This window comes from Phascolarctos cinereus, unplaced genomic scaffold (assembly GCF_003287225.1).
Source record: "Phascolarctos cinereus isolate Bilbo 61053 unplaced genomic scaffold, phaCin_HiC Scaffold_5;HRSCAF=322, whole genome shotgun sequence".
In the NCBI taxonomy this organism is placed as follows: domain Eukaryota; kingdom Metazoa; phylum Chordata; class Mammalia; order Diprotodontia; family Phascolarctidae; genus Phascolarctos; species Phascolarctos cinereus.
This window is the reverse complement of record NW_027555958.1, coordinates 265,578,690-265,591,549: the sequence shown is the minus strand read 5'-3', so window position 1 is coordinate 265,591,549 and position 12,860 is coordinate 265,578,690. Positions and strand designations below refer to the sequence as shown.

At 39.4% G+C, this 12,860-nt stretch overlaps 1 long non-coding RNA gene across 1 annotated transcript in view; it reads left to right on the top strand.

Moving 5' to 3' along the window:
* The window catches only part of LOC110193872 (uncharacterized), a 32,133-nt gene extending 26,640 nt beyond the window's left edge, over positions 1-5,493 (top strand). Inside the window, exons 2-3 of the long non-coding RNA XR_013487537.1 lie at positions 3,184-3,264; positions 4,950-5,493. This is a non-coding gene — a long non-coding RNA (uncharacterized LOC110193872). The remainder of the gene's footprint in view (positions 1-3,183; positions 3,265-4,949) is intronic.
* The last annotated feature ends 7,367 nt before the right edge of the window (positions 5,494-12,860 follow it).

The window sequence follows — 12,860 nt, the reverse complement described above, 5'->3', positions numbered from 1 at the left end:
TTTCCTTCTATTTTCTTCTTTTACCAGTTTTGCAAAGCACCACCCTCTCCATTCATTAAGAGTAGGGTAGAGTGGGCCGAGGTAGATTGGCATTGGTGGGGCCTTTGGTCTCTTTGTATGATTGGATTTATAAAGTGACTTGAAAAACAAACAAAAATTCCTTCACTCTACAGTGCTTAGTAATAATAGTACCTTTATTTGTATGGTACTTCATAATTTACCAAGTACTCTCATATTTTATTAGCTTACGTCTTATAGTCTTTCTGTGAGATGGCTAGATCTTGTCTCCCATTTTACAGATGAAGAAATTGAGATTGGGAGAAGTGAAGGTGAAATTATTTGTTCAAAGAACACCAAATCAGAAACTGTACTTCCAAATGTGCAGCATTCTTTGTACTACATCACAGTTAACAAGAAGGAGCTATTCCATAGGGAGAAAGCTTAAGTTGGTTGGCATACAGATAAATCCATGAATTTCGTCTTTGGCCATATGGGGACAGATATAATCACCATCCATTCCCACCACTGTAAAAAATAATTTAAAGTACAAGATTGCTGTTAGCTGCTCAGTAGCACTGTTTTCCTCAAAAGAGGAAAATAAAGTGTGATCATTCAGGAGCCTACCCAAGAGTCCTTCCTAAAAGACCTGATTAGAGTCCTGAGCAAAGAGCTTTATCATAGAGTCAGCATGCCTTTGTTTCTTCCTCTGTACTCTTTGCCTACCTCATCATTTAAGGAATGGAATTTTTGAGGTACATTATTCTAAAAAAAGAACAGAGGATCTAGGGTCACTAAAGTCCCCTATTTCATTTTGAAAAAGAAAAGAGGAAGGAGGTTGGAGGAAAAGGAAGAGAAAGATCCAGATCCAAAAGATACTAAACAATAAAGGACTCTAAAATACATTTACTTTAATTATGTACTCTGGTAATTTGCTGTAGTTTCCTATTCTATTATTAGATTACAACAGTAACTCATCTAATGAATTTCCTTTATGAAAACATTCGTTTTATTTTATTGGGCTTTTGTGCTATGGTCCATAATAAAAACAACAAAGGCTACTCTTGTGTGAGGCAAGACCCGTGGCTCCAGTGGCAAAAAGGATTTAAAGAAAGAAGGGGCAAACAAGGGATGAACTTTAAACTCAAATTATCTAAGGGTGTGGGGGGGAAGGGGGGGATGCTGTTAATCCAGCCAAGCCTGAGTAGACAGATTTGGGGAAAACAGTTCCTGAACAGGTAGGGTTGTAGGAGAGGAAAAATAGGGATTTAGGAGTTGAAGGGGAGAGTTAGGTCAAGTAGAGGAAACAGAAATGCCCGAATATGGCAGTGACTACTTGTTTGGCAGAGTCGTGATTATGATGGGGCCACTGTCACCCCCCCCCCCCATTCAATAAACTCCAGTGGCTCCCTGTCCCTCCACGATCAAATATAAAATTCTCTGTTTGACATTGAAAGACCCTTACAAACTGGCCCATTCCTATCTTTCCAGTCTTCTTATACCTGTTGCTCTCCCCCCACCCCAAATCTGTGATCCATTGCAATTGGTCACCACTGGCATTGCTCTCATGTCCATATGCTGGTGGGTCCTGGTTATAGCAGATGGCCTATCCTTAGACCAATCAGATGGGCATGCTCTAGCTGAGGCACAGATAGACTTTCCAGAGGCTTGGGCTATATTTGGCTCCTTTATCTTAAAGAAATGACAAATTCCTTTCCTAAACTCCAGGGAGCAAGTCTTCATAGCTTTTGCCAGGGAGGTGGGGGTGGAATGAGGAAGGGAATGCTAACTCTGCATGACAAACAGACTCAGAGATCTTTCTTTGGATTTTTGTTCTCCTTGGAAAAATTCTCCTGTGTTTGGCCAGCATGTGCTTGTCAGTTTAATGAATGGAACTGGGCATAAAGGCATAATGCGCCCTTCCTTCATATCTTAACTTTTGTCTTTTTTCATGACCATAAGAATCTAGAAGAAAGGGAGGGAAGAAGTACCTATTGGGAGCATTTCTTTTGGGTGAAGGTTCTTAGCTCTTCCTCCCTGGATTTTCTTCCAGAGTCCTTTAAAGGTTAAGCACTTCAAGTGTTACTTTAAAAAGGTGATTGTCTTCAACAGGAGAAGAATAATTAATGGATTTCACCTTTCAGGTGTCAAGATATTAGGAGACACCTTGCTTTCCAGAGCTAATGCCCAGCAAGCAAACTGTGCCTTGAGCTTGGCAAAACTATTCCTTTGACCACCACCAGGTGTTTTCTGAGCTAGGACAAGTGCTGGACAAACTCAGACAAGCAGCAATGTTAGGGTCATGAAGACCTGCTGTGAATCAAACTTGTCACATTGTTGCTGCTACCCCTCATTGTCAGGGCTACAGCTCACTGCACAACCATTCCTAGAAGTATTGAAGTCTCTCCACACTGCTTCAGGTTCCTCCACCAGGGGTGGGGCTCCGGCACATGTATCCTTGCTTGAAAGCCATTTCCCTCACTTCGAAACTAAACTTCTGTTTCATTCCTGACTCTCCTTTCTCCAGCCTGCTCTGTTTGACTTCCGGTCATCCACAGGTTAGAGGGTGGTTCAGTCTGAGTGACGCAGGTCTCCCTACTGGATCTCTGTGTTACCTGTTTCTATCTGTAGGAGATATGCCTCAATTGATACTGAATAATGTATAGTATAGCTACTACCCTCTGACAGACTGTTGGGAGAAAGGAGCTATTTTTTGGTTGTTCTTATTAATGCTAGGAATAAAGGAGATCACTTTATTATACATTTTAGAATTAACTTTCTTTTTTTACATAAGCATTTCTTTTTCTCCCTCTCTCCCTCATTGATTAAAAAAAGAAAAAAGAAAACTAAAGCCCTTGTAACAAAATTTCATAGTCAAGCAAAACAAATTTCTACATTGGCCATGTCCAAAAAAGTATGTGTCATTCTACATTGAGTCTCTGTCTGGAGATGGGTATCATGTTTTATCATTAGTCCTCTGGAATCATGATTGGTAATTATACTGATCAGAGGTCCCAATGCTTTCAAAGTTGATTGTCTTTACCATATTGCTGTCACTCTGTAAATTGTTCTGATTCCTTATTCTGCATCAGTTAATTAAGTCTTCTGAAATCATCTCCTGCATAAGTGTAGCCATAATATTTATGTACCATACATAACTTCTTGTCTTTCCATTCTTCTCTTAAGATCCTCAAGACATAATAGAACTGCACTCAAGCCTTCTGTTGAGACTCCCTATATAATCCCTGATGATGATAGGGTTCAGAGGTAACGTATATCATCTCCCCATATTAGAATGTAAGCACTTTATCCTTGTTTAGTCCCTTGTAATTGTTTGTTTTAATTTATCTTTTTATGTTTCTCTTAATACCTATGTTTGATTTTCAAAGTTTCTATTCAGCTCTGGTCTTTTCATTAGGAATGCTTGAAAGTCCTGTGTTTTGTTAAAGATCCATATTTCCCCCTTTTAGGATTATAGTCACTTTTGCTTGCTTTTTTTGACTGCGAGTTATTTTTGACTGCAAGTTATATCCTTCACCTTCTGTAATATGCAAACTCCTTGATAGTTATGGCTGCTAAATGATACTGACTGTGGCTCCTCCGTACTCGAATTCTTGCTTTCTGGCTGGCTCTCATTTCCATGACAAAAACATTTTTACTCACTTCCCCTGTTCCAGGAATTCTAGTTGAATTTTTGCCTGTGATTTTTTTTTTGAGAGCTTATTTGTAAATATATTGGAATTATTCTTTCTTTCCTTTCCTTTCCCTTTCTTTTCCTTTCTCTTCTTCCTTCCTTCCTTCCTTCCGTCCTTCCTTCCTTCCTTCCCTCCCTCCTTCCTTCCTTCCCTCCTTCCTTCCTTCCCTCCTTCCTTCCTTCCCTCCTTCCTTCCTTCCCTCCTTCCTTCCTTCCTTCCTTCCTCCTTCCTTCCCTCCTTCCTTCCCTCCTTCCTTCCCTCCTTCCTTCCCTCCTTCCTTCCTTCCTTTCTTTTTTTTCTTTCTTTCTTTCTTTCTTTCTTTCTTTCTTTCTTTCTTTCTTTCTTTCTTTCTTTCTTTCTTTCTTTCTTTCTTTCTTTCTTTCTTTCTTTCTTTCTTTCTTTTTCTTTCTTTCCACAGATTATAAATGTATTTATTGCCTGAGAAGAAAAAGCTTGCAAACTGGAAGTGTCAGTGTTACGACATGTTCAAGGCCCCAGTTGGAAAGAGTGAGGTATTTATACTTTCCAAACAAAGAGAGGCTGGGAATTTGAGAAAAAGACAGGAAATCCTAGAAAGGAGGAATTCCAAGTATCAGAGCTGTGGACCTTTGATACACAAATCAGCCTATGGAATCATTCTTTTCTACTGGCTTTGTGTCTTGAGCATCCCAGTCACCACAATAGCTTTTTGTGGTAGAATTCTTTTTTGCTTGCTTATTTATCCAGCCTACTTTATGACTTTGGACTTAATGTTAGGATCATGCTCTGTGCCAGAGGGAAAGCCTAGGCTGGTCTGACTGTTGTTTTCTTGGAGACATTAAGTGTTGTATTGTTCCAGAATCTCAGGAACAGCTCAGACTCCAGACTTGCAAGTTTTCAGTGTTTTTGAAATGATCTGATGCAGGTCAAAATCTAGTTTTTCCCCTCCACCCCGACATGGTCTGAGTTCCCCAGACCTAGGTTTAAGTCTGAGCAACAGAAGATAGCTGCTGGCTCAGCCACTATCATTCAGTTGGTATACTCTGCTGGATCAGAATGACAGAATTGCAGGTTCTTCTTCGGTCTGGAATTCTTGTCCTGGTTATTCCTCTGCAGGCTTCACAGCTACGCTGTTGCTACTGCTGCTACTTGCTTTTGAACCTACTCTTGGTACACCACCTCCCTATCTGGGAACTGAGAGAAATTAATATAATACTATTATATTAATAGCTAATTATTAATTTATGATTCATCCTTTTCTTTCCTATTTTTGTCAAGATCTTATTCCTGAAAAAGCCAGTCTCTGAAAGGCATGACCTGATCAAGTAATGTGATCACTCCCAGCCCTCAAGGCAACTTGTTAACTAGTTCGGGCTGGGCCTCACCCAAATGGGGCCCTAGCTGGTTTACCCTACAAAAAGAAGCCAAACGCTGTGGTCAACTACCCTGAGAGACTTGTGTGTCCTCAGGAGGTGGCCTGGCTCAAGAAGGAGAAATAAAACCAGACAAATCCTGATTGGAGTGCTCATATCGGTAGAGGAAGCTGGAGCCTTATGACCAGACCACTCAGCTGACTTCTCTCCTTCAATGATGAAGTAATAAGGAGTGGCTAAGGACTCTTATGTCGTCTTCTCATCAAGTGTTCACCAGTTACGGTTGCCTTTTTCTTGTCAGGGAAGATCCCAATAATGTGCTGTTAGGAAAACAGGGTGGGTAATTAAGATGACTTGAGACCCTGCCTTTTTGTCTTTGGTTACAGAGAAAGACCACTGACCATCAGTTTGTTGATTAATGGCTGGCCTAAATAATAAATAGATTTTTAATGCCCGAACATTTTGTCTCTCAGAATTTTATTCACAGAAGAATACTACCTCTATCACAGGTCTCCTTGTAGGTACTTCCTGGATTTGTGACCTGAAAGCAGGTAGTGGGTAACAAAGCTGCAGTTGTTACCTGTCCCCATTGAGGTGCCCAGTATGTGTCTAGGACCTCAGCTTGGCCTGGTGCACAGTTTCTCTGTGGGTATGTGTGCTTCCTATTGTGTGATCCTGGCCAGATCCTATCTCCAGTATCCATAGACCTCCTCATCTGTCTCCCTTTGCCATCCTTGCCTGGAAAAATGACTCACTGAAACTTTGTCTTGAATTTTCCTATTAGAATTCTGCTTTGTTCTACCCTAGTATTTTGGCCTCACCTCTGCCCATATGCCTTTATTCTTTATCCTGTCCATCTAATCCATCCTCTCTCTGTCAGGAGTTTGGTAGCATATATCATCATTAGACTTTAAGAATTATGGTTATCTACCACACTTATCAGCATTCTAAAGTTTTTCAAAGTTGCTTGTCTTTATATTATTGTTTAGATTATTCTCCTGGTTCTGTATGCTTCACTCTGCATCATATACCTTACCCTTCAAATTTGTTGATAATATTGATGAGGTCTAGAGGTGAGGGGTGCTGGAATCCCAAAATCATGACATGCGGGTCCTGTCCAAAAGAATTCCACCCAAGCCTTCTTTCAGACAAAAACAATGTTTATTAAAGATCCGCCATATTAGCCAGAGTCTTAAGGAATCTGAGCATCTGTGAGGTATTGGCTGGATTGTAAAAATCTGAGCAGTGGCTAGATTATAAGAATCAGAACATCTTAATGGAGACAAGATGGACCTTATATACAAAAAGACTATAGGAGGGATCTAGGAGAGGCCAAGTAGTCTATGAGGTAATAGAACTGCAGGGGAGGCCAAGGGAGAATGGAGCCTAGATAGGATTAAGGGTGGGAAGTGGCCTGGGTCATAGGGAGGTCTAGGCTAGGATAAGGGTAACAGAGAATTGGGAGATTGGGTGTAGCCACAAAGAAAGGCCAGTTGATGGGATTATAGCCTCAGAGATTTGGCCACTTGGGAAAGTCCAGGTTTTTTCCTTTTTGGGGTCTAGATCCCATCCTCATCAATAAGACTTTTTACATTTAGGTCACATATCCGATTTGGAGCTTATCTTGGCATATAATATAAAGCTTTGGTCTGTACTTAATTTTTTTTTCCAAACTGTCTTCCAGTTTTCCCAGAAGGTTTTGTTGAATAGTGAGTGCTTATCCCAACAGCTAGGGTCTTTGGATTTGTCAAACACTAGGCTAAGTTTTCTTGCTTCTGTATATTGTATAACTAACCTGTCCTAGAATGTAAGTTCCTTGAGGTCAAGGACTATTGCATTTGCTTGTATTTGCATCCCTAGATCTGAGCAGAGTGCCTGAAACATAGTGAGAATTAAAAATTTTAAAAAATATTTTATCCCCCCCCAATTACATGTTAAAACAAATTTTAAACTTTTTTTTAAAGTTCTGAGCTCCAAATTCTATCCTTCCCTTCCTCATCCCTCCCCTTTCCCTTAGATGGTAAACAATCTGATATAGTTTATACATGTACAATCAAGTAATACATTTCCATATTAGTCATTTTGTACAAGAAAACTCAAAAAAGAAAAAAAGAAAGAAAGAAGGAAAAGAAGAAAGAAAAAGAAAGGAAGGAAGGAAGGAGGAGAAAAATGGCATGCTTCAGCCTGCATTTGGACAATATCAGTTCTTTTTCTGGAGGGAGGTGGCCTACTTCATCATGAGACCTTTGGGATTGTCTTGGATTATTCTATTGCTGAGAAAAGCTAAGTCATTCACAGTTGATCATCATACAGTATTGCTATTACTGTGTATAATGTTCTCCTGGTTCTGTTCATTTCACTTTGCATCAGTTCATGTAAGCCTTTCCAGGTTTTTCTGAAATCATCCTGCTTGTCATTTCTTTTCTTTTCTTTTTTTCCTTTTTTTTTTTTTTTTGCTTTTTGGTGAGGCAATTGGGGTTAAGTGCTGCTTGCCATTTCTTACAGCACAATAATATTCCATCACAATCATAGTGAGAATCTAAAAATGCTTTTCATTCACTCACACAATCATTCATTAATAACATACATTTTCTAGTTAAAATGGCATTTTCAGTCATCTCAGTAATTATGTCAACCTTGGCATGATTCAATCAGATTACTAACATTGCTGAAATAATTGGATTGAATATGCTATATGCTCCAGTTATCTGCATTTTATCATAATATATACATTAATAATAAGTTATATTTAGTTTAAAGTTTGCAAAGTGTTTTGCATATGTCATCTCATTTGAATCGAATAAGAAGTCATTTGGTTTAAGCCAATCATTTTACAAATGAAGAGAATAAGCCTCAGAGAAGTTCAGGAACTTATCTAAGTTTCTTGGGTGTGGAAAGAATGAATTATTCACCAGAAACCAGAGATTTCTATTCAGATTCTCTGTGGACTAGTTGACCTTTGAGGCCCCTTCTAAATCTGAGTCTATAATTCTGTGACCACAGCTCACCATCTAAAGGACTAAGAATATATTTTTTGGAGTCAGAGATCTTAGGTTTTAATTCCAGCTCTGCTTGCTACCCATATGACCTTGGAAAAGTAATTTCAACTCTCTGGGCTTCACTTTTCATCATTTGTAATGCACTGCCTTTGAAGTAGATGATTTTTAATGTCTTTTCACTTCCCAACTTAATTCAAGTCAATAAGCATTCATCAAGTGCCTACTATGTGTCAAGCACAGTACAGATCCCTGGGGATTCAGAGAAAAGCAAAAGTTGCTCTCAAGTTGCTCACAGATTAATCAGGGAGTGAGAGAAATTATTAAATAACCCATTATTGGAGAGATCCAGGGTTTTTTCCTTTCCTATCTCCTCATTCTGTACTGGGTCAGGTCAGCATTTGAAGGACATTGCTGATAATGAGATTGGATTAACTTTCTCCTCAGTCTTGTTCAGACCTCACCCAAGTGGGAAAGTCCATTGTGTTCTACTCAGACTTGGGGGTGGTCTGGGAGTGAGAGTGATGAGATCCTCCAGCCCCTTATTCGACTAGGTCCACCTTTTATTATAACATTCATTATTCTCATTGTTAACCAACCAGAGTTGATTGTCACCCTCAGGAACACCTATTCTTCCAAGGGCATATAAGCATTGAGTGGGTTGCATGAGGAGTCTTTGGCATTTGAGAATGCCACTGACCCCTTTTATTAATTACCTGCTAGTATAATTAATAAAATGATTAATTACCCAGAAATTATATCTCTCAAACATTTTATACATCACAGAGACATGTAAACAATTATGTGTAAGCAAGATACATACAAGATAAATTGGAATTAATATCAGAGGGAGGGCACTAGCAAGAAAGGGGACTGAGGAAAGCATTTTGCAGAAGGTGATGGGATTTTAGCTGAAGCTTAAGGAGGCCAGGGAAACCAGGAGAGAGAGATGAGGAGGGAGGAGGCCATTTCAGACATGGAGAACATTCAGTGCAAAAGTACAGACTTGGATATGTACATTCGTCTTGTGGGAGCACTATCAAGGAGGTCAGTGTTGGATTATAGAGTACATAGAGGGGAGGAAGGTGTAAGATCTTGTTTGTCAGTCTTATGCTACATAAAGACAAGTTCCCCCTGGAAACAATATTCACAGAACTTCCTTGGAAGCATGTATCCATGAGTATCTATTTCTTCAATGGTGGAGTATTGCAAAAAATTTGTTATGATAAAAGTTATCATGTTAAAGGGGAATAAATGTATTGGATCGTAGGAGCAAGAGGATTGGTAAATCAGGCACTACATAAGACCCTGGTTTTCAGCTTGTCAGATGCTCCTGGTTCTAGGAGATACATAGGCCTAAGGACCTCTTCCTGTTATGCTCTTTCATCACCTTGAGGGAAGCATAAAATAGAATCTATAATTAATTTCTAAGGCGAAGGAATTCCCACAGTGAAGGACTTTACATCTTTGAACCTCAGTTTCCTTATTTGTAAAACAAGAGTTGGATTAGAGACCGCAAGTTCCAACAGCTCTAGATCTATAAGCCTTTTATCTTCTGACTGCTAAACAGGGCCTTTCCCAGAGTATAAGGACTTAGACAACTAACTGTCCAGCAGGAAGGCCCAGAAGGAGACAAGGTTTAGGAGGATGGGGTAATAATGGGGGAGAACAGTCATAGTATCTAGCTCATCAAGTGAACTACTCCCCAAACCCCCAACCTGGGGAAGGGGAGAGGAGTAGCAAAAAGGCTCTTTACTCTAGCAACCATATGCCAGAACGGCTCAGAACTAAGATCCAGCCACAATGAGTTTATCCATCCTATGTCAGAATTTTTGTTTCTAGGATGGCTCATTAGCATCCCTGCATTATCAATAGATACGTGCTTCATTTGAAGAAAGAAGAAACCCCTTGTGGTATGTGGGGATAGCTGGGCCAGGAGACATCTAAGTGCATCAAAGCACTATGATAAAGAAAAGCGAAGCCCTGTGTGGGATTCCAGAGCACCGGTATGCTAGAGTCAATTGTTATATTTTCAGTGTGAAATTTTACACCTCAGAAATCAGCAAATGTGGGCTTGATTTATTGTTTTATTGATTGTCTAAACTTAAGAAAGTGATCTGCAGATTTAACTTAAGAGAGTGTCTTGCTTACATTCCTGGCTCCTACCCTTTCCTCCAGTACCCACTGTTAAACATTTACCAGCACATCCCTGTTCCAAAGGCAAGTAGGGGTAGGCTGGCCAATCTTTGTTGTTGAGTCATTTCAGTTGTGTCCCAACTCTTCATGATTCCATTTGGGGCTTTCTTGCCAAAGATACTGGAATGGTTTGCCATTTCTTTCTCTATCTCATTTTACAGATGAGGAAACTGAGGCAAACAGGGTTAAGCGACTTGCCCACAGTCACATAGCTAGTAAATGTCTGAGGCTGGATTTGAACTCATGAAGATGAGTCTTCCTGATTCTAAGTGATCTAACCACTGTGCCTTCTAGCTGCCCCAAGGTTGGGCAGTCAGGCAAATTCTAAGTGGGGAAGAGCTGGCCTCACAGCCTAGCATGTTGAATAGGTAGTTCAATTGGATTTGTTCCTCATAGGGTGCGCTGTCTAGCTGGCTGGATGTTGCTTCTAGGCTGGGTCATACAGGTTTCTTGGCCCATGAGCTAGCTCCTCACTGGGCTTGGCTGCTGCTAGACTGAGGCTGGCAAGTCACTCTGCTACTAGGCAGCTGCTGCTGGACTGGCCCTGGCATATCACTCCACTACCAGGTTATTGCTCAAGACCAGCCAGGTTGCTCAGCTGTCGGGCATAGCTGCTGCTGGTAAGGAATAAGCAGGTCTCTGTCACTTGGCAGCTGCTGTTTGGGCTGAGCAGATTGCCTGGCTCCTGGGCTGTTCACCAGGTACAGTATTTCAGGTTGATCCACTCTTTGATGGGCAGTTACAGCCTTCACTACCTTCTGGATATTAGTGACCTTTAACGTAGGATAGGTAAAATCCTCTTTTCTTTGACTTTATTGGACCCAAGGCTCTGAGGTTTTTTACTTCCAGGCAGAAGGCAGGAGAAGCCAAGGCCTCTATCATTCCCTTATCCTTCCGGCTCAAGACAGAGTTCCCTCTGTAAGGATCTCTAACTTTAATTATGATGATTAACTCCTTTGTACTTTCCAGATTCCAGTTGAGTCTTAAGTAAGTTAGTGGTTGGAAACTAATGGAGGCAATTTGGGCCCTTAGGCAAATTAGTTGACTCTGTTAACAGCCTCTTCCTAAGGGCTTCCCTAGGAGGTGGAGTGCTTCCTCTACATCTGAAAGGGCTTTCCTTCATATATCAATGTCTTTTTCTTTTGCACTTTTGAACCTTTAGCTTTGCAGAAGTCAAAAAGGCAAAGCCTCATTATTGTGTTTTTGGAGCAGATAATACAGGCATTTGTGTCTATTATTTTACTTGTCTAATGTCCATAACATCCCCTACTGAAAAGACCACTAGCCTGGGACACCTGGAGTGTGGTTTTAATACCACCAAAATAGGAATCCTGAAAACCAAAGAAGAAATGTACAAAACCAAAAGCAAAACATTCCATTTGAATTTTAAGTCAAAGTAGGGAATAAATAAAATAAAACTTGAGACAAAAAACAATAAAATAAACTAATTTGATATTAAAAAGAAAGAAAAAAATCAAATTACCAAGCATCAAAAATGAAAAAGAAGACTTCACAACAAATGAAGAAATAAAATTATTAGAAACTATTTCATCCAGTTACTTATTAATAAAACTGACAATCTAAATGAAATAAACATTTTTTAAAATATGAAATGCCCAGATTAACAGGAGAAGAAATGAAGGCCCTAAATAACTAAATCTCAGAAAAAAAGAACTGAATGTCAATCTTTCCAGTTTAATATACATGTTAATGCTTTTTCTTGCACATGGTTGTTTGAAAGTATTTCAAAGAAATTATAGTAAACTTTCAAAACATGCTAACTTCTATCAAATACAGGCTACAGGATTTAGAAATGTTACTTAACATCTCTGAATATCTGTTTGCCCACCTAGCTTGGAAAGTAGCAGATATGAAAAGTGTTTTGAAAGTGCTAATTGAAGATTTGTTTTTAAAAGAAAATATTATATGTGGTATTACACTGTCAAACATTGTAACTTGATTTTCAGATTCATTATAATGGTCAATGTCTAGGGTACAATTAAAATGCCATTGCAAATGTGTAAATTATTCACATGGGTGAGGGAAGATTTGGGATGGAAAACGAAACTAAAATTCTTGGTAAAGCTTTAAAATCTAGTGAGATTTTTTTTCTCCTTTAAATGATACCAACTATAATGGCCAAATTGCCAACATTTACTGGATTATGGAAAAAACAAGGGAGTTCCAGAAAAACATCAACTTCTGCTTCAAGAACTGCATGCAGGCCTTTATGTGGGTCACAACAAAATGTGGCAAGTCCTCAAAGAGATGGAAGTATCAGGTTATCTTGCCTGAGGAACCCGTATGCAGTTCAAGAAGCAACAGTTGGAACTGAACATGGAACAATCCTCTGTTGGAAATATGATTTTAAATTATGTAAATAAAGTGACTAAAATCTCCATAACCTTTGAACTACTGACTCCATTACTGGGCTTATACCCAAAGAAGTCATTGATAAGAGAAAGTCCCCATATACTTCAAAATATTTATAGCGGCACTTTGTGATGACTCAGAATTAGAAACAAAGAAGATGCCCATTAATTAAGGAATGAATAAACAAATTGTGGAGCATGAATGTAATGGAATATTACTGTGTTGCAAGAAATGATACATGTGATAAATAT